The following is a 27,287-nucleotide window of genomic DNA, read 5'->3' as shown; positions in this document are numbered from 1 at the left end:
AAAGACGCGTAGGGAGGAATATTAATTCTGCGACTCTGTCATCAGACAAGGCAGTGGCGCTGCCTGTGTGAGCATTGACGGGTTAACACATTCTGACTTTCCTTCCACTCAGCGAGGGTGCAGATGACTGCCCAGGGCTGCCCTGAGACCTCTGCAACAGTGCTGGGAACATTCTGGCTAATTTGGAGAAAAAGCGTCCTCTTCAGGGCCCCGTGTATCCACGGATGGAGTGAGTACTCCCTGCCCTCACCTTGGGCAGGCCAGCAGCCCCACGAGCACATCCTTAGTGTAGCACTTCAAGTATTCTATTTTTAAGGTGTTGTTTTCATCTGCTTTCCACCCCAGACAGTGAGCTTCCCAGGAACTGGAGCTTATTGTTGTCACTCGTAGGGTTCTCAGCTAAAGAGAGCCTCGGTCGGCGTTTGCGGGCAGTTGTGGCATCACAGTGTGTCGTCGCAGTGTGTCATCACAGGTTGCATGATCCGTAGTTAGCCCCATGCCGGGCCCCCCCCCCCCGCCAGCCCTTGTGTAAGTCGGGCGCCGGGCCTGGTCCACAACTGATGCCCGTTTCGAAATTGCACACTGGAGAGGGTCTCGTGCTGTTACATTGGCTTCAAGGCTGGGCATTGCCACATGAGCTTTAGATTTTCGCAGGGCACCCCCTGGTCAGGCCCCTGGTCAGCTGAACCTGTTACCCCACCATGTTTACAGGAGATGCTGAAGAGGGACAAATTGCTAATGATATCCCGAAATAAATCATGTACTATCCCTGGCGCTTATCTTCATGAAGGTAGAGGGGAGGGTCACTGAACATGAATATTCTGATTTATGTCTTGGATCATGAACCCAGAACTCAGGCATGGAATCAGAAAAGTTATCATTTCCCTTGTGTGCTCTGGAGCACCAGACCCCCATCCCAGAGCTTGTCCTCTTTCTTTCCTTTCCTTTCCTTCTTATCTCCCTCCTTTCCTTCCTTCTGTCCTTTCTCCCTCACCCTCCTCCCTTCCTTCCCCCTTTCTTTCTTTTTTCTTTCTATTCATCTCCTCTCTTGAACCAAACATTTCTATTATAATTTTATAACAAATTGTCTGGGCAAGAGCTGTGTTTCCATCAAATCTTTGGTTTATGATCTTCTTTCCCAATGTAAGTTTCTTATTTTCACTCGACTGCCCCTGCCTGTACTGACACGGTCCCAGTCTGAAGAAGAGAGTGAGACGCAGAGCCACGGGTGTCCCCGGCGCCACCCTGCTGAGGGCCTGCTCCTCACCAGGGTTGTGGGGCGTCCTTTCCACACCCCTCCCAAGCTCCGGGGATGGGAGAGCCGCAGAGACAAATGTTCCATCCCTCACTCCGGAGATCACAAATAGCTGGACTTTGGGTTGGAGAAATCTGTATTTGTCAAACCTTTGGCCAGAGTTGTAAATCTGTGTGCCGCGTGGCAGGGATGTCTCTGACTTCGGAACAGAGAACAAAGAGCATTTCAGTGAGTCACACCGAGGAAAGCACCGAGGCGCAGAAAACACAGAATTTCAGTTAGGGTCATCCCTCTGCCTTCTCTTTCGGTTCCTAAAGTTCCGATTTCGCAGAGTTCTAGCTCCAAATCTGGGGTTATCGATCAATAAAACAAGTATCAACCCCCCCCCGCACCCCCCGCACATCCATTTTAAATGATAATAAAGATAGATTTTTCATGAGGGCATAAAACCTCAGAGTGCCCTAACCCTGGACGTCCTCCTGTTTTACCCCACCTCAGGGGAAGGAGTGAATCTGGCCCAGGGCCCGCAGCCCCCTCAAGGCCCACACTTTCCACCACGCCCAACTCGGTTCTGTAAGACAGTTTTTAAAATGTTAAATACAATATATTTTCGTTGTAGGAAATTTTGGAAATATAAAAGAGCACTAGAAAGTAAAAAAATTTCCCAGGCCCACCACGACACATTTGTTAGCCATGCTATTTTGTGGTTATCTTACAGAATAAAACAGAATGAGTACGGATTTCTGCTATTAATTTTTAAATCCTGAATTTTAGTACTTATTTTGTAAAACATCAAAGCATAAGGTGCTGAGGGATCATGCTCAGGGTAGCATATCACAACAGGGCACAGAAAATTGTGAAATTAAGCCAGATGTGTGGGGGCGTGCATGGCAGGACATTCCCTGAAAGTTCTGGTGGTGCCAAGAGAATTTATCCTATATTTGTCTGTCATTGGTTGTCATTGGCCAAACCCTGCAGTCGTCACTTGGAGGGTACAGCCCACATTCAGTGGAGGGATTCCAAAGATGTGGATTCTTATCATAAACACAAAAAATTCGGGCAGGTGAAAGTGAGAGAAGACAAAGGCATGTTGGAGCGAGAGGGATGGAGAACTGTGGGGTTGTGTGGCATGGCCCCAGGTGGACTGCTCACAGAAGCTCCCTGCTGTCCCCTGAGAGGTGGCTTCTAACTCTTGATTGGCTTTACCTGGGGATGGAAGGGGGCTCTGGTAAGAATGAGAGTCAGCGAGCTGCTAAGCCAGGCTTGGTTGGCCTTGACCTGGTGTGGCGTGACGTTAGGTTGTTCCACGGACTCTGCAGCACCCCGTGGGCCATCTCCTGGGTGGGGCCCCTGGGTGGGGAATGAATAGGGCATACCTGCCTTGCCCCCTTCATTGCACTCTTCAATTTCAGCTCTGAAATTTAGAAGACAAAACTATGTGGGTACCTCTCCTGCTTCTTTCCTTACCTGTGCCAGAGAAGGTTGGTTGAGTGCCGTCTTCAGCCCTGTTCTTGGCACTAGGTGACTCAAAAGCTGAAACGCCTTTGTCGGGCAGGGCCCTGTGATCACCACACAGGCCAATAGCACAGTGGGTCTCCAGTGCTGGTCCTTCTGAGCCCCATTTTCTCATTTACTGTGTGGGAGGTCAGGGCCCCTGATATGGGGATTTCAACGAATGGAAAGAGAAGAAAGAGGTTTGCTTTTCTTGTTTTGTTTTGTTAATTTGCTTATTATTATATTTGTAAGTTTCAGATGAACAGAACTTTTAACTGATTACCTCTTTTGTTTGTGTAGCACATTGCCTTAATTTCTTCTCAGCAGGCATTGTCTCAAATGATCTCTAAGGGTTGTCCCTTAATGTCAACATTTTCCAGAAAAGTGCTTATAATCCACACTCCTTTTTTGAAAGGTTTATAATTACTTCTTTAACATTGCATGTGGGAAGGTCTAATTCTTTCTTTTTAATAGTGAAGAAACTCAAACATATGGAGATTAAACATACCAAGCAGCAGAATTGGTGCTGCTTGAAGGTCCCTAAGCTGTGTGCAGTTGCTTCAGGCCACAGGATGGGCTGCCTGGTTACAGTGGAAGCACATGAGCCTCAAAACACCCTACAGATGGCTCTAAGGCAGGCAGCAGCATGGAGAAAAATACCCAGATAATTTTATTTCCCAGCAGGTATTTTGTGAGGCTTTCCATCCCCTCTGGAATCTCCAGCACTGATGACCCTTAAAGGCTGGACACTGAAGCTGCCCCTTTAGTCAAAACACCCTCGAATCTCCAGGCAACGGAGTGAAACCAAATCACTAGCGGTGGTTCAGAACCCCAGGTGCGTTTGGTCACCTCTGGCCTCTTTGAACTCCGAGGGTATAAACTGATTCGGTATGAGGGGATCAGAATTCTCCAGTGATCAAGGACACAGGAAGGAGGAAAACAAGGTCCATCCCCAAACACCAAAGAGCACCTTTTCTGAGCAGTACAAATGCACGTGGTAAAATCTGTGCTGTAGCATCAGAGTACTCAGGGAAACTAGGTCAACTCTTCCTGCTTATCCCCTGCTTTCAAATGATGAGTGAGCATCCATTCAGTTACTTCTTGTACCCTCAAGGTACATATGTTAGGATGGAGCCCAACCCATGCCACTTTTCAGGGAGTGAATTATTTCCAAGTATCCTTTGGCAATCCATCCCTGTGTGCCCCGAAACCTAGCCACCCTGTGACTATCCAGCCTGAGTCCTTTCTCTACTTACTGAAGCCATTTGTTTTCTTTGCTACCTTAGGAGACGGAGGTGGCACATCTTCTCTTCGCGGATACTTTCTCAGAGCTTGGGCTTGCCCTTTGTGGTGGCCTAGAGACTCTCAAAGAGCACAGACTGGTGAATTCTCCAAATAATGAAAAGAATGACAAGTGTCGTGCTATAGTTCTGACTTTGCCACATTACCTCTGTAATCTTGGGCAAATGATTGAACATCTCTAAGCTTCAATTTTTTCTTTCATAAAATATATAGTACTTAAAGATTATCGTTAAGATTAAGAGGGGCAAAAAAAAACTGAAAACTGTAACGTGTGATACAGATGCTAGATATGGTAACAGTGATTCCTTTGTTATGAAGATAAGTCAGAATAATGATAAAAGGCCTCAACTACCCAGTTTATAGTAGATACACAATATCTTTTATGTTTTTAGAATGATAATGGTCATTAAATGGTTCCTTCTTTGCAAAGGATACGGAGATATGAATAAAAAAGAGAGAATGCCCTCACCATTCCCTGGAGAGAGCAGACAAATGCATCAAACAACAGAGAATGGTAAGCCGGTACTCTGTGACTCCAGCATGCCCTGGGAGCTGGGCCAAGGAGGTGGTCAGCGTGGAGCTGGGCCAAGGAGGTGGTCAGCGTGGAGCTGGGCCAAGGAGGTGGTCAGCGTGCCGGTTCGGAGGGATGAAAGCAGCCTGGCTGCCTGGAGGTGCACACCTGGCTAGGCGTAATTCTCGACATCTAGGGCACAATCAAAATCTCAGATATTTTCAGGGTTAAGGGATGCTCCAGACTCACCCCAAGGTGTTCCAGCAACTGCCCCTCTTGTCTCTACCTTTAAAGCAGCCAGGCCCTTCCCATCCCAACCTGATCTCCCGGGATGCTGTGCAACGCTGCTGAGCTGACATTTTATGCCACTGACCCCCTCACCCCCAGAGGCTGCCCAGAGAGGCACAGAGGCCATCTCAAACACCCCTGTGAAACTAGGAACCGGGACGGAGGGGTGACATGGGGGAAACCAAAAGGCCACGTATTGATCAATAAGTTATCTGGGGAAGCTGAGATAAGCAGCAGTAAATCATTAATGTCATTGGTTCAGTGGTGCATTGCTGCTACAAATGCAGTCTTTTCAGTGTACCAAAAGGGATAAAGCTCTGGCTCGGTGGTGGCAGAAGGAGGCTGTGTGGTGGCTTTTATACAGAGCAGTTACGTCAGGCTGGTGCACAGTGGAAAGAATGCAGGTGTTAGTAATAGACCCACCCGGCTTCAAATCCCAGTTCTGTCCCAGAACTTGAATATGACCAATTATTTCACTTCTCCGAACTTCTCCTATAGAGAGCAAGAATGACCTACATAACTACATAATAATACCTACATTACTGGGTTGGCAATAAGATTATGATAATTTATCAAATATCCCTTAGGTATAAAAGACACTCTAATAATGAGAAGAAAATAAGAGAAGTTTCCAATGGATATGCCTGTGATTCTCTCTAGATTAGTATACTGTGCCCGTGACAGTTCCAAATAACAACCCTCAGAATAACCCCATACAGTAAGTACTGTTGCTTTCCCCACTTTGTGCTCAGGGAAACTAAAGCCCAGAGAGGTTATTACACTTGCCAAATGTGACGAAGCTAATAATAGTGCTCTAAATTATTATAATGCAGACCAGAAATGAAATGTAATGCGCTCCTAAGAGATTAATTCACTATGCACAAAAAAATATAACTTTGGTTTGAATAAATGAGATGATTAAAGAAGACAAGAGAAAGTGTATCTTTAAATCCCTACAGCAAATCATATGAAGGTTATTTTATGGTCATATTAACTTTCTGTCCAGCATTAATTTCAAGGATAAAGATAATGAAACATAACTTGCCATGTCAAATTAATAAATATACTTAATTTTATACATATAGCCATTAAAGACCGAAGTATTTCAATTTTTATTGCTTAAGGCCCTTACATTCTTGCGAATTTTAGTCTTCAGAATTTTAATACAGATATCGTTCAGCATGTACATTTTTATTATTAATGAAAGATAAATAGATTAACAAAAAGAATTCAATTTCCTTTTTGTTTATAGTGTGACAATTCTAAAATAAGCTTGCAGGAGTAATATTCTAAGTCAGAAGTACTAAATATGTCATAGAAGAATGTGTAGTTGCCTTACTTCCTTAATTTTCTTTTGTTTGTTTGGTTTTGTTTTAGTTCCTTAATTTCCTACCTATTATGAGTTGTGAAGAGTTAAGTATGGCCCAAATAACTCCAAAATCCATGGAGAAATGGAAAAATATTCTGCTTTAAAGTAACTGGTAGAAGTAGAGTACACTATTTAATTCCTATTAGAGAAGTCATTTGGTGGAAAATCCCATAACTTCACAGATTATTTAGAAAATAATAGAACAAGAATATTATGAATCAACACTTATGAAATATCGGAAACTTCATAGTTCCAAATGTCATTCTTAATTAAACAATATTAACAACAAAAGGAATGACCAGCACTCAAGACACAAAAAACAACAACAAAATAAGCTGAAGCAAAGCAGAAGGAAGGAATTGGTAAAGATAAAAAGCAAAACTAGATAAATTAGTAAGTGTTGAAATTATTAAATCAAAATTCTCATCCTTTGAAAATAGATAAACCATTAGATCCTGCACTCAGCAAAAATAGTGTACTACAGGGATGAGAAAGGGGTATACCCAATGATATGGAAAACCGTTTTTAAATTGAAAGAGGGAATATAGCACAGATTTGTTACTTCACAAATATTAAAATACGAATGAAGAGGATGAATTTATAAGAAAATTCAAATTACCCAAAATGACCCAAGTAGGGAATAGATCAATAACCAGAGAAGAAATTGGAACCCGAGTAAAAATGTGTCCCTCAGAAAGCACCAGGCTCCAGTGACTCATGATATACAGGTTCTTCAAGACCAAAGGAAAACTTGAGAAACTTCTTAGTTTATAGGTAACATAAACACAATATTAAAATTGGACAAAGAGCTAAAAAGGAAACTATAAAACAATGCAACATTTGAATAGATTCACAAAAAGTCCAAGCACAACCAAATCCAGCATTGCATTAAAATAATACTACCTCATGCCCAATAAGGTTGTATTTTAATATAGTTCTATTTTAGGAAATCTATTAATGTAACTGTAATTTATTCTATTAGGCGATTTAAGGGTGAAATCCACATGATAGTCTTGGTAGATGTCAAATGTTAAACACAATTCAACGTCCATTTCTGACTAACACAACAGCAAAGCCTCTCAGTGAGTTAGGAATGGAAGGAAACTTCCTTAACTTGACACAACATATCTACCAGAACCCTAAAGCAAACTTATACTTTGTCCTTTTTTAAGTTTGGGCAAATACCGGAGAAGCTTATTTCTCCTTATGTAATAGTTCAAAGTGAGTGTTTCTGGCCAACAGGCAATCTTTCAGCTATTCTGAATCCTTGCATCTCAGGCCCCCATCTCTTAGTGCCTCATCAACTCATCCAGACACCAAAAAGAAGGACGGTGGAGGACAAACGGACATTTTTTATGGCTCAGGCACAAACATCTGTTCACATTCCACCGCAGTTGGATTGAGTCAAGTGGCTGCAGCAACTGCAAGAGAAGCAGAGAGTGGACTCTGGCCATGTCCCAGAAGGAAAGCCAGAGAATTGTGTGGTACAGTCACAGTCAGCTCTTTGGCTGCCCTCTATCCACACGCTCCTTACTTCGCCCTCATGCCCCCATCAAGGGGTGGCCTTGAGGATAAGTTCTCTGAGAGCTCACAGTCAACTCATCAAATACAGATGTGGCTCTTTATGGTTTGATGACCTATACACCAGAAAGTAGAAATTAAAAGAAAATTAATACAAATTAGTGAGCAGGAGAGTACTACTGCAATAAATGTTTCCACTTGGAAAGAAGTGAGAGTGGGAAACACACCAAACCTCACACCAAATACAAAATTAAAACCCCGAGGAAACCTTTTACGGAATGAATCATGTCCTTCACAAAGACACGTTCAAGTCCTAAGCCCCAATCCTGCAGATGAAAACCCATTTTTCGTTAGGATCTTTGAAGATATGAGAAATCCCCAAGAGTCTAAAAGCTGATAGGATAGATTACAGAGGCTGCTCGTAGCCTGGAACTTGTGCCGGAACCTTTTGGGAAGTACTGCTTCTGTGGGTGGAAGTGTCAGCAAAGCACCCACGCTTGGATGTGGCAGAAGCTGGCAGTAGAGGGGAGGGGTCAGCACCCAAGCTGGACATGCCATGCGCATCTGGACCTCCTCCTCCCCCCCCATTCAGTCCTACCTCTGGGCAGCAGCCATGCTGAAGGAGACACAGGCCTCAGGTACCTGGCATCGCACAGGTTTCCACCTGGCTAAGTCCAGAAGACCAGCCTCTCAGGTCTCCCACCCGGCATAGTCCCACCTTTCCCCCATCCTCGCTGAAGCCGTGGGGAGCACAAGCCCTGAGGCTATTTCTGGCCCCTCCTAGGGCCAGTGGTGGGACAAGAAGCACGAATACCCCAGCAAGAAAGCCACAAAGGGGAGCCCCTGACCGAGACTCACTAGCCTTTGACACGCAGCCACCGTGAAAACTAGATAACGACCCAACCAACTAAAGGAGGGCAGTTGATGAAAACATTAACAGAGTGATGATAAAAGTACTTTAAACAAGTTTAATTAGTATTTAATGTAAAATGACATCACAATGATGAATTGGGAAACTGTTACAAAACAAACCAGTGGAAAACCATGGAAATAAACAATGTAGTCATTAAAACTAGAAAGTCAGCAGCTATATGAATAGAAGAATGGGCACAGCTGAAAATGAAATTTGAGATCTGGAAGAAAGTGCCAAGGAATGCAGCAAAAAGTGATTTAAAAAAAAAGGTGAAACTTCAAGAGACATGAGAGAGAGCTATGTAAGTGCTGGCATCTATCAGAGAATAAAGAGAATGGAAAAGGGGTGAAATCTGAAAAAGAAATAGTATTACTCAAAGCTGAAGAAAGATATAAGCCTTCTGATTGTTTATTTGAATACAACTATACAGCAGAGTCAAACAAACAAATTACAAAAGCAAAAGGCCCCACATCTGTTCAAATATCTGAAAGTTCATAGCTTTGACAATATAGTCAATATGCTAAAAGCAGCAAGCATAAAGAAAAACTGTTCAAGTTTCCAGAGGAAAACAGAAAAAATACTGTACAAAGTTACTCTATGCAGATTTGGCATTAGGTTTTTCATCAAAAATACTGGATGAAATTTAAAAAGCATTGGAACAACAGCTTCTGTTTGCTGAAGGAAAAGGAATTCAAATCTAAATTTCTATAACCAGCCAAAATATCATTGAAATGTGAGGATGAAATAAAGACTTTTTTCAAGTATACATGGACTCATGGTTTTAATAATCTGGCAGAGTCTCTGTGAAAGTTAAAAAGTACTATTAGGGAATATAAAAATAAAATGAAGCCTGAACTTAGCAGTGAGCTGCAGTGGTTGGCAAGGAAAATCATAAGCTTACTGTTTTCTATGAAATATTGATTATAAAGTTATTTTTTTTGAATACTCTAGTGCCAAAATTCAAGGTTAAGTCAATATGGGATGTGGAAGACGGAGGGCAGGGATGCTGATGAAGTGCCTAGGAAAATAAAAGCATACTAAGGTTCATCAAATTGAGATAACGGATGGTGATTAGTTACAGACATTGTTAGAAAAATAAAGATTTAACCATTGGTGATAAAAATTTGAGTGTGAACACTAAATTAATATGAATGGGTGGCATAGTTTTCAAATCAGTAAATGAAAAATAGAACTAATAGTCTGTTAATCCATAGAAAAGCCGGAAAAGAGAAGCAAGAAAGCACTAGAGAGAGGATGGTAAATTGAAAACAAAATAAGATGGTAGGAATCGATCTCAGTGTTTCAATGGTAATGATAAATATGGTTTGGTTAAACTTGCTTCATATAAGGTAAAATATCAGGTTGGATTTTTAAGACTTCCCCTAAGTGCAGTTTATCAGAGACAGCCAAGATTGAATGCCTCCAACTTTGAAATCCTATATCTTGCAGGTGCTAACAAATAGAAATAGTACCAAGGTCTCGATATCAGAGAAAATAGAATGGAAATTGAAAACCATTTAAAAATATCAAAAAGAATGTGAATATTGTTGAAACAATTCAACAAGAATTTAAATGCCTCGAACATCATTTTGCGATACATAAAAAATTGCTAGAATCACAAAGGAAAATTAGCAAATCCACAGCATAGTGGAGACTACAGCAGACCTCAGGGAAATTAGCAAATCCACAGCATAGTGGAGACTACAGCAGACCTCAGGGAAATAGCAGATAAGGTAAATAAAAATAAGTAAGAATAAGACTATAACTAAGAATAAGTACTTGAATAAGACTATAACTAAGAATAAGTACTTGAATAATGTAATTAACAAGCTTATTGCTAAAAGATATACATAGAATGCACAACCAACAGAGAGTACGCAATTTGTTCATATCCTCAGGTAACATCTACAAAAGTTGGTCCTACAGAAGGTCACGAAGGAAATTAAAACAATTTTTTTAAAAGCGATATGCAGACCACTTACACTGACCACAGTATATTGAAATTAGAAATTAATTAACGAAAAGAACACAGACATCTAGATAAAGTCCCTTCTAAATAATTCATTGGTTAAAGAGCATGTCAAAGTAGAAATTGCAAATGATGTTGAAATGAATATAAATGAACGCACTCCATGTTGATAAAAAGAAATGTATACCTTCAAATGTATTAAGCATTAACCTAAGAAATTATAAAATAAACAACCCAAATAAGCCCCGAAAAGTAGAAGGAAGAAATAAAAAAGAAGTAGAAATAGATGAAATGCAAACAAATAACTCTCGGACCACTACCTTTTACTTTCTTCTCTTTGTAGCAAAACTCGGAACAATTGACTCTTTGCGCTGACACCGGGTCCTCGTCCTCTGATTCCGTCTTACACCCTCCAATCAGGCTCACCCCCCACCCCAGGCCCCAACAACGTCCTTTGTCAAGGCTGCTGCTTATCAAATCCCAGCCTATCTTCCTGGCCTATCACTGGTTTGACCCTCTAATTTATTATCCAACACATGACACTTTTGAGAGAAAAGAGGAAGGCTGCAGTAATTTTATTTTACTCCATTGTGCCTGGCAGCAGGCATGAACTGGGTCACCTGGCTACTCCACTGGTCAGCAGCACTCGATGCCAGGTGGTGCCACCCATGGAGGACGTGATAAATACGTATCGAATGGATGGAACCTGTCCAGCAGACAAAAAAAAAACTTTTTCTAAAAAATATTTTGTGTGGTTTAAATTTCATAAAATAAAACCCCCGGCTGGAGCGATAAAGGAAAAAAAGAGAAGCCACCAAACAACATTAGGAATGAGTGAAAGGACATAACTGCAGATGCGTGACTCATGAAAAATAAAATTATAAGAGCATATCATAACATCATTATGCCGATCAGCTTGAAAACCTGGATGCAATGGGTACATATTCCGTAAGATAGAAATGATTAAAGCTGACCCAGGACAGAGCAGAAGATCTGAACACTCAACCACCACCCAAGAAATGAGAAATGGTGTTTCTCGGGCGCGGGAAGGTGAGAGTGATCTGTGCAGCTGCTGCACCTACGGGGGAGGCAAGGAGGCATGAGAGAGGCCTGGGGTGCAGCGGCTGCGCCAGCCCAGGGGACATGCGCAGACCTTGCAGATCTAGGTCTTACTTTCTTCACTAAAAGTTATTGACGTTGCTCAGTAAAGCTACAAGAGAGGGCTCTGCGTGGTGCAGATCTGAGGTCCCCAGCAGCTTGGCCTCCCTGCAGAGCCCACACGAGACCCTCCGTCGGTGGCTAGATGGCCCAGGGTCTCCTGTCAGCATGGACCTTTGTTCTTTCCTCACAGAGTGTCTCAGCCCTTCATTTTATCCAGAGTGCTGATGCCATCAGGAATTCTGAGGGGTTGGCAAGGTCTTGGCTGGGTGCCAAAGTCCGGCCTGCTGGGGCTGGGACAGCACTTATTATTGTGACTTGGGTTATTTTTTTAATAAGATTTAATATTGAGACTAAATCCTCTAAGACTAGAAAGCATGGCCTCTTTGGCTTTTGATGCTGTTTCCTTTTTGTGATTAGAGAAGTTATAGGCTTACTGAAAAATCATGTAAAAAATACAGGGTTCCCATAGGCCCCCTTGGGTTTGCACTCTGCATTAGTGTGGTACTTTTCTTACAACTGATGAAATTGCCCTATTAGCCTGCTCACTCTGCCCACCATCCTGCCCCCTTCTCCTCTGGGCTCACTGTGCCTCAGTTTCTTCCCTCCACAGAAGGAAAAGTAGCAGCACCCGCCACAGCAAAGAGATGAATTCTGAGCCCTTATTACGGGCACTTTATGGGCCTAAAATACCTCTCGGGTGGGACAGAGGAGTGGTGAAGAGATGTGAGGCGCAGAGGAGCCCCACACTGCAGAGTCCGAGCGTCCTGTCTGCCTCCCAGCTGGACGACAGCGCCTGAAGCCAAGGAGTTGCGGGAATCTGATCCACCCCTGTCCACACTTCACCAGCGGACTCTAGGCTCCAAGAGGGTGTGAGAAGGACGGGGAAAGACCCTGCAGCCAAACTATCACCTAAGGAGTGTCGGCAGTTATGGGTCTGGTGACGGAACGAAGGTAAAGCCTGAGCTGGGGAGCTGACCAGGAAAGTTTGTTCCTTCCCAGAGCTTGACTCTCCTGCCTGACCCAGGCCATGGAAGGGGCAAAGGTAAGTGAGCAGGCTGGAAAGATGATGTCGGTGAGCTTCAGCACCATCCCCATTCCCGCAGTGAGAAAGCGTGATAAGGTGTTTCAACGGAGGCATGGGCAGGGGCTGCGAAGCTTTCCAACTCGCCTCATGTAGCGCAGCTCTGCTAACCCCCAGCCTCTCCTCTCTGGCCCTGGGCTCCATCCCTTCTTCTGCCCCAATCTTGAAGAACAAGACACACCTGTCCACCTACACCGTCCAAACCATCTTCTTGGTAGAGGTGAGGAACAAGGACAGAAGGTGCCTCCTTCAAGGTCAAATGCCCATATTGCTTGATCTTAGCATCGAGTGGGAGGAGGCATCAGGTGACTTCCTTCTACAGAGTTGGGGCATTAAACTTGGGGAACACTTAGCATATGTCCCTTTCATACCACCAAATAAAGATCTTTTTGGGGGGTGGTCTTTTCTTTCATGAATATATATGAATGCGTTGAAGTCTAATTCCACTGTTCCTCCCCACTCCCAGGGAGGTGTGGGATGGAGGTGCTTGGGGTCACAGCCCTGAGACCCCGTGGGAACCAACACCTCCTCCCACCATGATGTGTGTGGACCTGACCAGCGCCCCTCTGGACACATCACAATTAGTGTAATTATTATTTACTCTGTGTACTTGTTAAAAAATATAGTCTATAGTTTACATTAGATGTATTCCCCCATTTTCCACCCTATTATTAACAGCTTGCATTAGAGGGGTACATTTGTTATAATTCATAAAAGGACATCTTTTATACTTGCTCTGTTGACATCTACAAGTCCTGTGTTTTATCTTTTAACTTTTATTCTGGTGACATATATACGACCTAAAATAGGCCTTACTTTTTGAAGGGAGCTGCCAGGCTTCATTGCAGGTGTATTCCTTTCCAGCATTTCTCCCTTTCTAACCAGAAATACTAAACTCTTCTCTCTGTTATAGGGAAGTTGGGTAGGATAATGAAGGGAGTCCGAGCTAGGAGTTAGAAGATGAGGGTAACCTCCTCACTGCAGCCAGCCACATCTTATGGGGTGCAGGACATTTAGGCTCACAGGTTGGTTTGTGGTTTGCTTTTGAGGATTAAATGCGAATGGGGGTGGGCCTTGGTGGCTCAGCAGACAGAGTTCTCACCTGCTATGCTGAAGACCCGGGTTTGAATCCCAGTCTCCGGGATTGCCTGCCCATGCAAAAAAAAAAAAAATTAATAAAAAGTAAAAATGAATGGATATGGAAACCTCTGCCAAAGATTAAAGTAGGACCCAAATGGGAAATGTTGGCATTAGTTTGAAGGGGATGTTTAGGGTCAAACTGGAAAATAGAAAGGCACATTGTTTTGAATGCATTCATAGCCCCTTTCCACCTCAAGGCTGGAGGAACTCAACCCCCTGCACCCCGTCCGCACACAGTGCCCTGAGCAGAGCTGTGTGTGTGCCTGGACTGTGTATGGAGACGCTGCAGCCGTAGCCCAGGCTGTCCATTCACTGTCCCACCAGGAAACGTGTCAGAGACGTGGAGAAGTTATGGATGCCCGTGAACCATAAAAGAAATGCTGAGTTATGTTCATGGTCCTCTGAGGAGGGGGTCCTCGCTATAGAAAGAACTTCTGTGGAATGATGAAGTAAATGAAAACGGTATTAAAAGGAGTAGCTATACAGAAAATAGCTATCCAGGTGATTCAATCCATGAGCATCCAAGAGAGCTCAGAATTTGATATATAGTTTTATAAAGCTTGGAAATGATGGTCTGTATTCTAGTATTTTATTTTTTAAAAAATAGTGAAATAATGAAGATTATAAAAGAATGACTCTTAGTGATAAATTTCCAATATAAAAGCAATGTAATATATAATAGCTCTTTGAAATAAATGAGGATTGAGAGAAGGTGATTCTAATGAAATTTTATCTCTAAGGCAGGTGTAATCAAATGCTTTTTTATTTTGTTTTATTCTTTGCTTTTTATTATATTCTTATGTCTTATTAATTTGTGTGTCTTCAAAGTATTTTATTCTAGGATTTTATCTATGGATGAATAAACATCTTGGTATCTATGTATTTTATGTTTTAGTGGAACATTTTTATATAAATGTTTTCCTCAAATTACCAAATCAATGAAAATTTATAGAACATGAAAAGCCGAATTAATAATTTCATTCAGGGAGAGAAAGAGTTATTGCTCCTGAGCTCTTAAATATTGAACTTCTTGTTTTCTGAAGTCAAATGAAAATGGATTTCTAGTGGTAAAAATACTTAAACATATGAAAAGTAAAGATAGTTTCATATCAAGGCATTAGACAAGATGGGGCCTGGAAGAGTTAATCCCTTAATCTTTTACTCAGTGAAACTGAGGCCTCAAGAATTCCTCCAAATCCCATATAATGCTTTCATTGCCCATGAACCCTTCCCAGGTGTTGTGTACAAACTAGCATTTTTGCTGTATGTATGGCCTGTATATAATCGGGAACCAAGGGAGATTTTGAACGTAAGGAATGGCGCAATCATCATTGTTTCGGAGAGATCATTAGTGATGAATTGAGAATCATTCGGGCCAAGGAGAGCCTCAGGACCAGGGAGAAGTTTCATGTAATGTATCAGAGCTGATATAATAAAGCCAAGACAAGGGTGACATCCAAGGAAATGGCAAGAAGGGACAAAAATGGAAATAGCACTTGGAGTCTCTTGATTCACACTACAGTAGCCTTGTCTCTCCTACCGAATATGTTGCTTAACTTTGTCATGTTTCACCGTCTGAAAACAGGAGTTGAGTACATGATCTGCAGCAGCCCAGGCACCTGTGACCGAAATGACTGTCTCGGAGCAGAACGTCAAGGGCAGAGATACGGGGCAGACCGTATGCCTCTCCTCTCCCACAAACAGAGCTCAGCTACCAATGCCTGGTCCGGGCTAGTCGAGTCTTCTCTGTCGTGAGAGTCTGAGAAACACGGAGGCTGGGAGTTTGTAGCTGAATCATATTCCTGTTAAAACTCTGAATACAAGGTCTGTGCGTTCTCACTGTTGAGGTCCCCGAGCTGCCTGAGGACTTAACTGTTTAGAATTTCCCCAGTGACCATGAGATGTTTATATACTTCCAGAAGATTCTCTTTTAAAGTTTAACTTGAGTTGATTTCTCTTACTTTCAACCAAAAAGATTTTGATATGAAAAAAGCTTAATAGACTGAACAACACAATACAGTTTACTGGCTGTCTTTGAGGATGGTTTTCCTTCAGAGGAATGGTGCATTCTTGCACACACACACACATGCAAACACCCACCCCAATTGGCTCTAATTGGATCACAAAACTATTGATTCACTTGTCAGCAAAGCACATTTATCCAAAATACCAAAAAGGTCAAATAACTATCTCCCTTTCTCTTCACATTCTCTACATTTGAGAAAACATTTTCAGTTTGTAATTAAAAACTACTTAGGGTCCAAAAGTGATCTATATTGAATGATAACAGGTAAGTCTTCATTATTCAAGAGTCGTCCTAATGGAGAATAACCATGTGGTAGGAAGAATACAGTTTTTGGAATCAAAATAGATTTTAATGCTGACTGTTTATTGCAGCATCATTTTTCAACAGCAGGGAACTTGATGCAACCTAAATTTGCTTCATGGAGGTTGATTCAGTAAATACAGTACTTAAAAGAGGTACATATATGCAATAGTATACAACGAAGCCATTACACAAAAGAATGTAGATATGTATGTGCTGATATGGAAATGTCAAAGCCAATATTTTGTAGCAGTTTCAGAAGCTAACACTATTTTTAACCATTAGCCTGAAAAAGGAAGCGATATTTCATGGTGTAAAGACCAGACTGGTCAAGCATAATAACAAATCTTGAGCAGCATTTGTCAAGATTGGTAAGGTTGCTGGAAGCGTTGGTAGAAGAATTTGAGGACAATTTGACAACATGTTTCAACACACTGCATGACGTTAAACTTTGTTTCCCTCACTGGCAAAATGGAGATACTAACAGCCATCTCCTAGTTTTGTTGCAAAGATTTTAAAAAGCAGTGTGCTTATTAGGCCTGGCACATAGCTGGCACTTAAATATTAGCTCCACATGCTTAAGTACAATTCTGCAGGAAGGAAAAATGCTTGTTCAGGCTTTGGTTTCTCTTGAAACAGATCTGAAGGAATCTATTCTAAGATTCCATTCTTAAACTGGAATTTCATTTTAAGTCAGAGAATATATTCCAGGATGATTTAAAATAAGCCCCGAGGAGGGACAGGATCATCCTAGCCCATCCATGGCTGGTTTACCGGTCAGAAGTGTGGAAATGACCCGTGTCCTCACTGGTCCACTTCAGAGACAACTGAGAGTTCAGGAAGGGGGAGCGCGGTGCTGGGGGCACAAAGCCAAGTAGGCTTTGAATACAGAAGAATTCACTTATTGCTTAACTCAAATTGTCTTAGGCTTTCTTAGGAAGATGTCCAGGAGATGGAAACATGCCAGGGATATTTTAGACATCTGCCTTCATTCTGGTCTGAGTTGAGTCACCTTTGTAATAATTAGGCTTTTCCACTAAAAATGCTTGCTTCGATGCCCCAAGTCTAACTTTAAAACTTATTATGCTAAGAGAAAGAAGCCAGACACCAAAGAATACCTACTGTGTGTCTCCACGGATTTGCAGCTCTAGGGCATGCAAATCTAAGCTCTGATGACAGGCATCAGAACAGGAGTTGCCTTAAGAATGGCAGGGATTGATGGGGAGGGTCTGCAGAACTTTCTAGAGCAATAGAGGGGCTCTGTATCTTGAGCAAGGTGAAAGTTACAGGAGCTTCGGCATTTGTCGAAACTCATCAAATGTACATTTAAGATCTGTGTATTTCACCCTATATAGATCATACCTCTGCTATTAAAAATGAATATATACGTGTGTATACTTTTATTTCAAATTAAACATAATTTTGGAAAAATATGTAGTATGTATGTTTTCCCTTGGAAATAGCTGTCGGAGATGAAATGTACATGTCTGCACATCGTCTTCAGTAGCAAGCAGGGGTGGAGGTTGGATAGAAGCCACCTGCTCCCCAACTGTTCTTCCTGGACTGGTGTAGCCACCGTGGAAACAGCAATTGTCACTGAGATAACTCCTGGTGGAGGGCATCAGATTTACAAGGCTGAATGTTTCTAATTAGGAAGCAGGCTTTCTCCCTGCCTCGTCCCAAAGAGTCTCATCGTTTGCTCCCTTGAGAAGCATTCCCGAGGGAGCTGCCGTCAGGAATGGGGATGTTATAATCCTCGGGTTTATTGGGGGTTGAAGAAAATGGTTGCCTTGGGGTCTGCATCCCCCAGCCGAGCACTAAACCCAAGCCCTCGTCTGTGAATGTTGCCAACTAGGCTGAAATTCTTATAAACGAGAGCTGCGTCTTCTCTTACTACTGCAGACCATTGTACAGTGTTGTCACACAGGAGCCATTGCTCAACAGCAGAGAGTAAATGTAAACGCACTGCGCCTGCTGGGTTCAGCGCGAGGGGGAGCCTGGGGCGCTCCCAAACCCGTCAGCTGGTTCCTCTCTCTCTCTCTCTGGGGCCACGGCGGCACTTGCCATCGGCCTGCTCGTCCACTGAAATGCAACCTGAAGCTGGACCTGGCCATGCCAGGATGAAAGCTGTATTTGCACCAACACACACCTGTATTCACATACACGTGCCTGTGTGAGCAGGGCAAGGATGAATCAGACACAGAGGAAGCAAATGCTGCCAGGGTGAGGCATGTGCATTTTCCATTGCATGTTGGGGAACTAACAGGACGATTGGAGCGTAAAGGACGGAGGCTACAGACATGAAGGTGGAAGGAAAGGTTCCCTCAGTCTAGAGTACTTTTTCTCCTTGGTGGCTGGTCGTCTCTTAATCGGACTTCCAAAGCCCTTGCTTTATTATCTGCCACGGGAAGCTTCCCCCTCCCCGCCACTTCGCTTTGTGTCCACCAAACCCTGTGATGCGACTGTGTTGTATGCTACTGTATTTTTGATCAAGTGTTTAGTTATTAGTGTCCTCCTAGGCTGTGTGTCTTCCGAAGTGTCAGGACAACTCGACTACCCTCTGAAAGCAACTCTATGTTACCTGAGGCCTTTGGGCTAAATACACCAATTGAAAGACAGAGATTGTCTGGGAGGACAAAAAACAAAAACAACTGTAGGCTACCTGAAAGAAACCCACTTTAAATATAAAGGCTCAGATAAGTTAAAAGTAAAGGGATGGAGAAAGACACACCATGCTAACACCAATAAAAAGAGAACTCGAGCAGCTATATTAATATCAGGCAAAGCAGATTTCAGAGCAAGGAAAATCATCAGTAATAAAGAGGATCATTATGTAATGATTAAAGGGGTCGATTGTCTAAGAAGACATAAGGATCCTGAATGGACATGTGCTTAACAAGACAGCACCAAACTATTGGAGGCAAGATGAATAGAACTGCAAGGAGAAATAAACAAATCCATCTCCATGTCAGCAATTGATAGAGTACTTCATCTAACAGAAGAAAAATAGTTATTTTTCTCAAGCTTATATGAACATTCAACAAGATAGACCAAATTCTGGGCCATAAAACACATTTGACCAAATTTTAAAGAATAGATATCATACAAAGTATATGTCCAGAATACAATAGTATTTAACTAGAAATCAATAACAGAAAGATAGATGGAAAATTCCCAAATAGTTGTAGCTACAAAAACCATATTTCTAAATAATTCTTTGGGCAAAGAAGAAGTCTCAAGAGAAATTAAAAATTAAAAAAATAATAATCTAACTACATGAAAATGAGAATACAATTATCAAAAGCTGTACAGGAACAGCATTTGGAGAAAAAAATTATAGCATGATTTGCATATATTGGAAAGGAAGAGAGATCTCAAATCAATAATCTAAGCTTCCACTAAACCAAAGAAAGAAGAAAAATTTAAGCATAAAACAAGCAGAAGAAAATAAATAATTTGAAAATTAGAACAGTAATCAATAAAATTAAAAACAATAGAAAGGATAAATAAAACCAAAAGTTGGTGATTTCCGGTCTAAAATGCTAGCCAGGCTAACCAGAAAAAAAGGACACAAATTACTAATATCAGAAATGAAAAAATAGCTATCACAACTGCTACTGTATACATAAAAAGAACATTAAGGAATGCTATGAACAGTTCTAGGTCCACAAATTTAACAACTTAGATGAAATGGACCTATCTATTGAAATACAAAAATGACCAAAACTCCCAAGAAGAAACAGATTATCTGAGTAAGCCTATGTGTATGAAAGAAATCAAATCAATAATTAATAAGCTTCCAAAATGAAAAGCACTGGACCCACATGGCTTCACTAGTGAACTCTACCAAACATTTAAGAAAGAAATTATACCAATTCTTCACACTCTCTCCCAGAAAACAGAAGCAGAGGGAACACTTCCTAACTCATCCTTTGAGGTCAGCATTACCCTATTACTAAACCAGGCAAAGATATTACAAGGCGTGAAAGCTACAGGCCAATATCTCTTATGAATATGTGTGCAAAAAATCCTCCACAAAAACTAACAAAACGAATATTAAATATTCTTTGACAATTTTTGTGCTTATGTGTTTGGGGGGACAAAGTAAAATGAATCTGTCACTATATCAGAAAGTTTGTTTTAAACTCACAAATCAAATGTACCTTAATGATTTTTTTTATTTGGATGTCAAATAATGATAAGATCAGCGTCTTGATATCTATCATTGGAGGTCTGCATATTTGTAAATAACCTATTGCTCATTTGGAAAAATACACCAACGAACAATTTAAAAAGTTAGCAAACTGAATACAATCATGTATGAAAAGAATAGATGCAATGACCCAGTGGTATTCATTCCAGGTATGGAAGCATAGTTCAAAATGCAAAAACTAATGCAGTCCATTACATCAATAGATGGAAGAAAAACCATGTGATTATATCAATTGATGCAGAAACAGCATTTAACAGAATCAAGCACCTATTCGTGAAAAAAAAAAAAACCTCTTGGCAAACTAGGAATAGAGGGAAACATTCCCAATTGGTGAAGAACGTTCATAAAAATGTCCCTCTCACCCCACTCCTAGTCAACATTTACTGGAAGTCCTAGCTGTTGTAAGAAGACAAGAAAAGGAAGTAAAAGGTACACTGATTGGGAAAGAAGAAATCAGACCGTCTCTGTTCACAGTTGTCCATGCTTGTTTTATTGGTCTAGTGGGAATGTACAGATAAGCAAGCAAAGGAGGCGAAATGACGGTGCAGTGATGGATTGGTGTTGACGACATGAGTACGGGTGCATGTTCAGTTTATTACAGACACGGGGGGCCACCTGTAGAGACACTTGTCTAAGCAGAGGTTAAGGGCACCTCATTCCTTGCCCTTGCAGGTAAGACGTCCTACAAGCAGCAATACTCCATAGCCATGAGCGCACCCTGTGTCCACATCTTAGAGTTTCCAACACCATTCTCCAACAAAGATAACCAGGGCTCCTTGGAGAAATGGCTGAAATTTAAACAAGCAAATTTTAAAAAAGAAAAGCAAACCACAATGATGTGAGCATGTCAAGGGGACAAAGGAGCCAACCAAAAAATCTCCCAGTGATGAAAGCTGGAACAATTTCAGTAAGAAAATAAAGTAGTATTTTAAATTTTATATCCACATGAACTGATACCTATAAATGGCTGAATAAATACATAAATGTGGAGGAGAGGCAGCTCCCTCATGCAGAAAAACTCCAAATAATTTCTGTAGATGCCCCGCTATTGAGGGCTGGAGCCTAACTCCGCACCCCGTGGAGTGGCCGGCTCACAGCGCTTCCTTCCCAGAGGATGGCACCAAGAGGCAGAAAGACAAAGCACACCTTCACGGTGGAAAAATCAGGCAGCCCACCTTAGCCAGGTGACCTAGGCCAGCCTCAACGGAGCAAATTGCAGTGACAGGAGGCAGCCCTGACATGAGGTGATGAAAATGGCATTTACCTACCTACCAAGTCCCCTAACTCAGTCTCACCATGAGAAAACCGTCAGATGGATCTCAATGACCAGAACCTGACAAAGTTCCCAACCAGCGCTCATCAAACCGCAGCGGTCACCAAAACCTGGAACGTCTGAGACACCGTCACAGCCAAGAGGCGCTTAGGAAAAGAAGAGGACTAAATGGGATGTAATATCGTGGGTGAGAATCTGTAGCGAGAGACAGATATTAGGTACAAACTAAGGCAATCTGAAAAAAAATGTTAGTTAATAATAATGGACCAACGTTACATATTAACAAATGTACCATGGGATGTTATTTTAGGGTAAACTGGGTGCAAAGAATATGGGAACTACCTTCACAATTTTCTGTAAATCTAAAACTGTTCTAAAAAACGTTTACAAATTTAATAAAAATATATTGAGTTAGACCCATTCCTCACATCATACACGGAAATTAATTCTTTTAGAAGGAAATATAGGAGTAAATTGTCATGACCTTGTATTAGGCAATAATTTCTTAGAAAAGCACCAAAAGAATGAGTGACAAAAGAAAAAATAGAAAAATTGGACTTTATCTAAAGAAAAAACTTTTGTACTTCAAAGAATATCATCAAGGAAGTGAAAAGACAACCCACTGTATGGGATAAAATATTTGTGAATCATGTATTTGATAAGGGGCTTGTATCTAGAATATATAAAGAATCCTTGCAACTCATTTTCCAAAAGACAAATAACCCAATTTAAAAACTGGCAAAGGATCTGAATACATGTTTCCGCAAAGAAGGTATACTAACAAGTACGTGAAAAGCAAGTGAAAACCACAGTGGGGTATTGCTTCACACCTCCCTGGGATGGTTGTAATTAAAAAGGAAGACAGTCAATAACAAGTGCCGACATGGGCGTGGATAAATGGGACTTTCATACACGGCTGGTGGGAATGGCAGATGGCGCAGCGGCTGTGGAAAAGTCTGGTGGCTTTGGAGTCACGCTCCTCTTTAGGTATCTCCTCTCATTACCCAACCTAAACTGGGATATTTCAGAGACCCCCGAGAGTCCCCCTGGTCTGTGGTACCACCCCACAATGAGCTTGGGACCTGCCCTTCCACACCCGACATGGATGCCCGCAGAAATAAAATCTACAGAACTCATCTCTGAATCAATTCGTTACAATTCTGCGTCCTGTGAGGATGGGTTAGTCTTGTGTCCCGGAGATGAATGAGGGGTTCAGGTGTGATGATAATTCTTAAAACAAGTCCTCCTGTTCTTCCCTTGTCTTACCTTTTGAGACCTTATTTTATTCTGCTCCATTTTCCTTCTATATTCTATAGAAAATTTATACAGAAATGGATTTTATTTATTTGTGTGTGTGTGCAGGTATGGATACATATATGTGTTTAGAAAGTGATTCTTTATGGAGGAGAACAGAAAGGGAAACATTCTAATCCTGTGCCCTGTTCATCTTTCAATACCCTTCTCCAATACCGCTTAGTCCATGAAGCCTGATTCAATTACCAGATGTAACTTTTTGCTTTTTTGAACCCCAAGTATGCTGTGCATCTTATTTTTGCTTGACTTTGTTTAGTTATTCAAAAGTTTATTGATTTTTTCATAAACTCTTTTACAGGGTTTCTGGTTGGATGCATATCACACAATGCCTGACCACATCTAAAATTGTTTTCTTTTTGTATGAATTATGGTATTATTGTATAATTTTGCCTCTGCTTACTGTTTTACTGTGTCTGTCACATCTACTTATCCAATTTCAATTTGAAATCCCTATGGAAAAGAAATCCATTTTATGTCTCTGTCTTTCCATGAATAGCCTAACTTAAGGATGGAAGGAAGGGAGAGAGAGAAGGAAGGAAAGACTGAACTTCAGATTGACTCAAGTGACACAGGCACCCCTGAGGAGGCTGCCCCAGCCCTGGTCAGCAGCTGTCCGTGCTCCTCCAGGGCTTCCCCGGCCCGGGCCTCCTCCTCCAGGAAGCAGGCCTGGCATGGCAGAGAGTCCTCTAGACTTGGGCAGCCTGGCTTTGTGTCTTGGTTGTAGCAGCCGGTAGCTGTGTGGCCCTGGAGAAGTCAGCACTCCGGGCCCAGGTGTGTAGCTGTAAAATGAACGTTCGTTTCAGTTCTAATATTCTAGGTCTTTGAAATCACCAACCCTTATTCATATTAAGAAGGAAACTACCAAATAAACTTTGAACCTAGCAAATGACTATTTCTTTTCTTATCTCCTAACAATAGCACTTCTGAGTGCCTGCTAAAACCAGACACTACATCAAGTGCATGAACTCTATTAACTGATGTACTCCTACAAGGCAGGACGATTATTATCCCATGTTCACATAGGACGGAACTGAAACCCCAAGAAGACGACGTGACTTTACAGAGCTGACTCTACAGAGGCAGTTTCCAACCCCAGCCCGCTAGCCACAGAGGCTATTCTCGTGACCTAACCCCTCTGTGGGCCTCCCCGTCACACTCAGGCCCTGCCCCCGGGTACTTCACCCAGAGATTAAACTCTTCTCTCAACTTGGAGCGATAACTCAGAAAGATGCAGTGAAGGAGGACAACTCTCAGGAGAGTAAAGGGACAGTTGTAATGACTTCATTTGGAGCCAGGGTCTTTGTTTTGTTTGAAATTGGATGCCGGATTGGGAAACCGAAGTCTGAGAAGCTTCAGACCTGACTTCTGTAAAGAATGCAATACTTTTCCCCAAACTTTGTCAAACACGAGGTTGAAAAGTGAGCCCTGCATTGCAACATCACCTATTTTTCCCCTGCCCAGAGAGTTCCGTTTGACTCAATATTGGGAAGCCTTCCTCTGTCGATCCTCAAGAAGCGAATTTAGGGAGCCACGAGGGCAGAGCACATTCCTTAGCTCGGTTCAGGGGTGCGCCTGCCACAAGGAACTCACTGAGATGGGTAAATAGGCCTTTTTAAGCTGGACCAGGGAGATAAAGCAAACAGAACCTTCCATCATATGAAACATGATGTACTTTGAGTCCAACAAAGTATACAGAGTGACACGTAAGATAAAAGATAATTCTGAGCTAACAAAGACTCTGATCGATGTCCAGAGCCGCTGGGCCTGCCTCCTGCTACTCCAGCCCCATGCTTTGCTCTAGCTCTTTTTTTTTTTTTCCCTTACCTTTTCTCCCCTCAAATTCCCTGTCCATCTGTCCTTTCATGCCCACGTACCTACAGGACTGTGTCATTGTCACCTTTCCCCATTCCAGATATGTAAGAAAGGGCCTCATGGCAAACCCTTATAAAGAGCCAGCAGGCTCTAAGCGTACCCTGCATCCAGACTCAGGCTGGTTCACCCATCCACTCATTCACTCACTTGCTGTGCAGACAATCATTACTCAGGGCCTGTGCGGGGCCGGGTCTTGCCTGCCCCTCCCCCACCTCCCCAGAGACACACGTATGTATCTTACAACAGGTGTAAGTTTTTGTTTTGCCAGGAGCATAAGATTTGGCTGGAAAGGTCCAAAGTAGCAGAAATTGAGGCATATTCTTTATGGTTTCATGTCTCAATGGGAAACCCCACTTCAGAGCTGTGATCAGGATTAATTCACTGCTTTAAATGTTATTTAAACTCCGTATGAATAGAAAGTATTTTAATTTTTCATAGCAGAATGCCATGCAGGGTAGAATCCCTTGTCAGGGTTCATACCGTCCTGTGGGGCTAAGCCAGGGCTTCCCAAACAAGTCACCACCTGCTCGGAGGTCAGGAACTGCTAATGGGTGAGGGAGTCAATTCATGGCTGGTGACCGCAATTTTTTTTTCATGAAATAGAACAGAATAGAAAATATCAGACTGGATCATATGTAGTGAGGGTAAGCTTTGCCTCAGGTAACTCTTACCTCTACTAGGTGTGCATGTGTGTGCGTGTGTGTGTGTGTGTGTGTGTGTGTGTGTGTGTAGTGTTTTGTGATGACATGAAAACGTTTTTACTGTGGGTCTTTCTAAAAAGTTGGAAAACGGCTGAGTAGATGGACTTCCCTCCCCGCCGCAGTGTGCACAAATTATCACGATTTGTCCTGGCCGCCTCTCTACTTGTTCACTGGTTGGATTTTCATTCTCATTCCTGTGTGTCTTGATGACTACCCATGCTCAGCCCATGGGGGCCGTAGGACATCTTGTAGGTCCTAGCTCAGAAGGGAGGGAGAGCAGCCAGAAGCAGCAGAGAATGATGAGACTGTTTCAGTGCCACGCCAGGGGACGGCCACCCCTCAGTGAGAGAAGAGGTGTGGCTGAGGGACCTGTGAGGGCTTCCAGGAGGTCCGGGCAGAGCAAGCCCTAGAGAAAGGACGGAATTTGGCTCTGGAAGGACGAAAGAGAAGCAACCAGAGCGGAGGGCAGAGGCTGGGCAAGTGGAGAGCTGGCAGCCCACCGGGGTTCGGGGCAGAGGCTCCCTGCCAGGGGACAGACACCTGGCTGCGCCTCTGTGTGAGAGCTCCTGCCTGCCCAGTGCAAGACCAGCCTCAGCAGGCAGCATCCGCCTCTCCTCCCCTCGGATCATGTTCTGGCCTGAGCTGGCCTGTCTCTATGCACAGTGACCATAGGCCGGGGCAGGGAGGGAAGCAGGCAGGAGAGCAAAGCAGAAATGATGTCACTTCAGGCTTGCCACCTTTGTGTTCTTGATGTGCTGTGCTAGAAGTAGACCTTTGTCACCGCAGCATTCTCCAGAAACTTGAGACCTGCCCTGATGAGTTCCCGTGATGCGTCCTGCCTGCATGACTCCGCGTGTCTGACCCGCAGTAAGAAGCCACACCCCTGGCCACTTGCACGGTAGCAAGTCATACCTTGGCAGGTCCCTCCAGGCACCAACTGGTCAATTAGCTGGAGGCCTCCCCTTCTGCCCCTCGCACCCACGATGTGCGCACACACACACACACACACACACATGCGTGCATATGTGTACACACATGCAAACACACTCACAAGGCAGTAATCCTCTCCTTACCCTGGGGATGGCCTGCTTCTAAGGTTAGAACGTGACTATAATTGGGAGCTGTTTCCTGGATTCTTTCCACAGCACGCATGCCCTGTCAAGACGATTGGTTCTGGGCCTGTGATTCTGTGTCCGGCTTCTCTGGCTCACCCCAGGCACTTATTGTTGATTCAGGAGCAGTCAACTGCACTATTTATTGAAGAACAGTGATCTTTAGTCACTAGTGATTACAATATTTAATATTGAATATCCTAATATCACGGGCAAGAGAGCCCAAACAGGGTCAGTGTGACAGCAGTGGCCTCACGCGTGACGGGCCCAGCGGGGTCAGGCTGGGGGTTGGCATAGCTTGCAGTTGAAGGGAAAGGGGGGCCTCCCATCGTCACCCACATGCAAGCACTTACAGTCTTCTAGAATCCATCCCTTCTGAATTCACAGACAAGGTGCGCTCGTGGGAAGAGCAGAGACCTCGGGCAACAGCAGGGCTAGAGCGATAGGCATCCCAGCAGCGCTACGGAGAACC

At 42.9% G+C, this 27,287-nt stretch overlaps 1 long non-coding RNA gene across 2 annotated transcripts; it reads right to left on the bottom strand.

Annotated features, from left to right (window-relative positions):
- Positions 1–1,064: 1,064 nt before the first annotated feature.
- LOC143676917 (uncharacterized) lies at positions 1,065–27,287 on the bottom strand. 2 transcript variants are annotated; one of them, XR_013172301.1, is made up of 3 exons: positions 27,169–27,287; positions 5,274–5,342; positions 1,065–2,909 (listed from the first exon to the last, which is right to left on the bottom strand). It is a non-coding gene; the product is annotated as an uncharacterized LOC143676917 (long non-coding RNA). The 2 variants fall into 2 exon arrangements; XR_013172302.1 differs by lacking the exon at positions 5,274–5,342 and having other exon boundaries at positions 1,065–1,454; positions 2,723–2,909.

Source organism: Tamandua tetradactyla, chromosome 3, assembly GCF_023851605.1.
Source record: "Tamandua tetradactyla isolate mTamTet1 chromosome 3, mTamTet1.pri, whole genome shotgun sequence".
Taxonomy (NCBI): Eukaryota; Metazoa; Chordata; class Mammalia; order Pilosa; family Myrmecophagidae; genus Tamandua; species Tamandua tetradactyla.
Note: the sequence above shows the minus strand (reverse complement) of the source record. Positions and strands in the feature narration are given on the sequence as shown.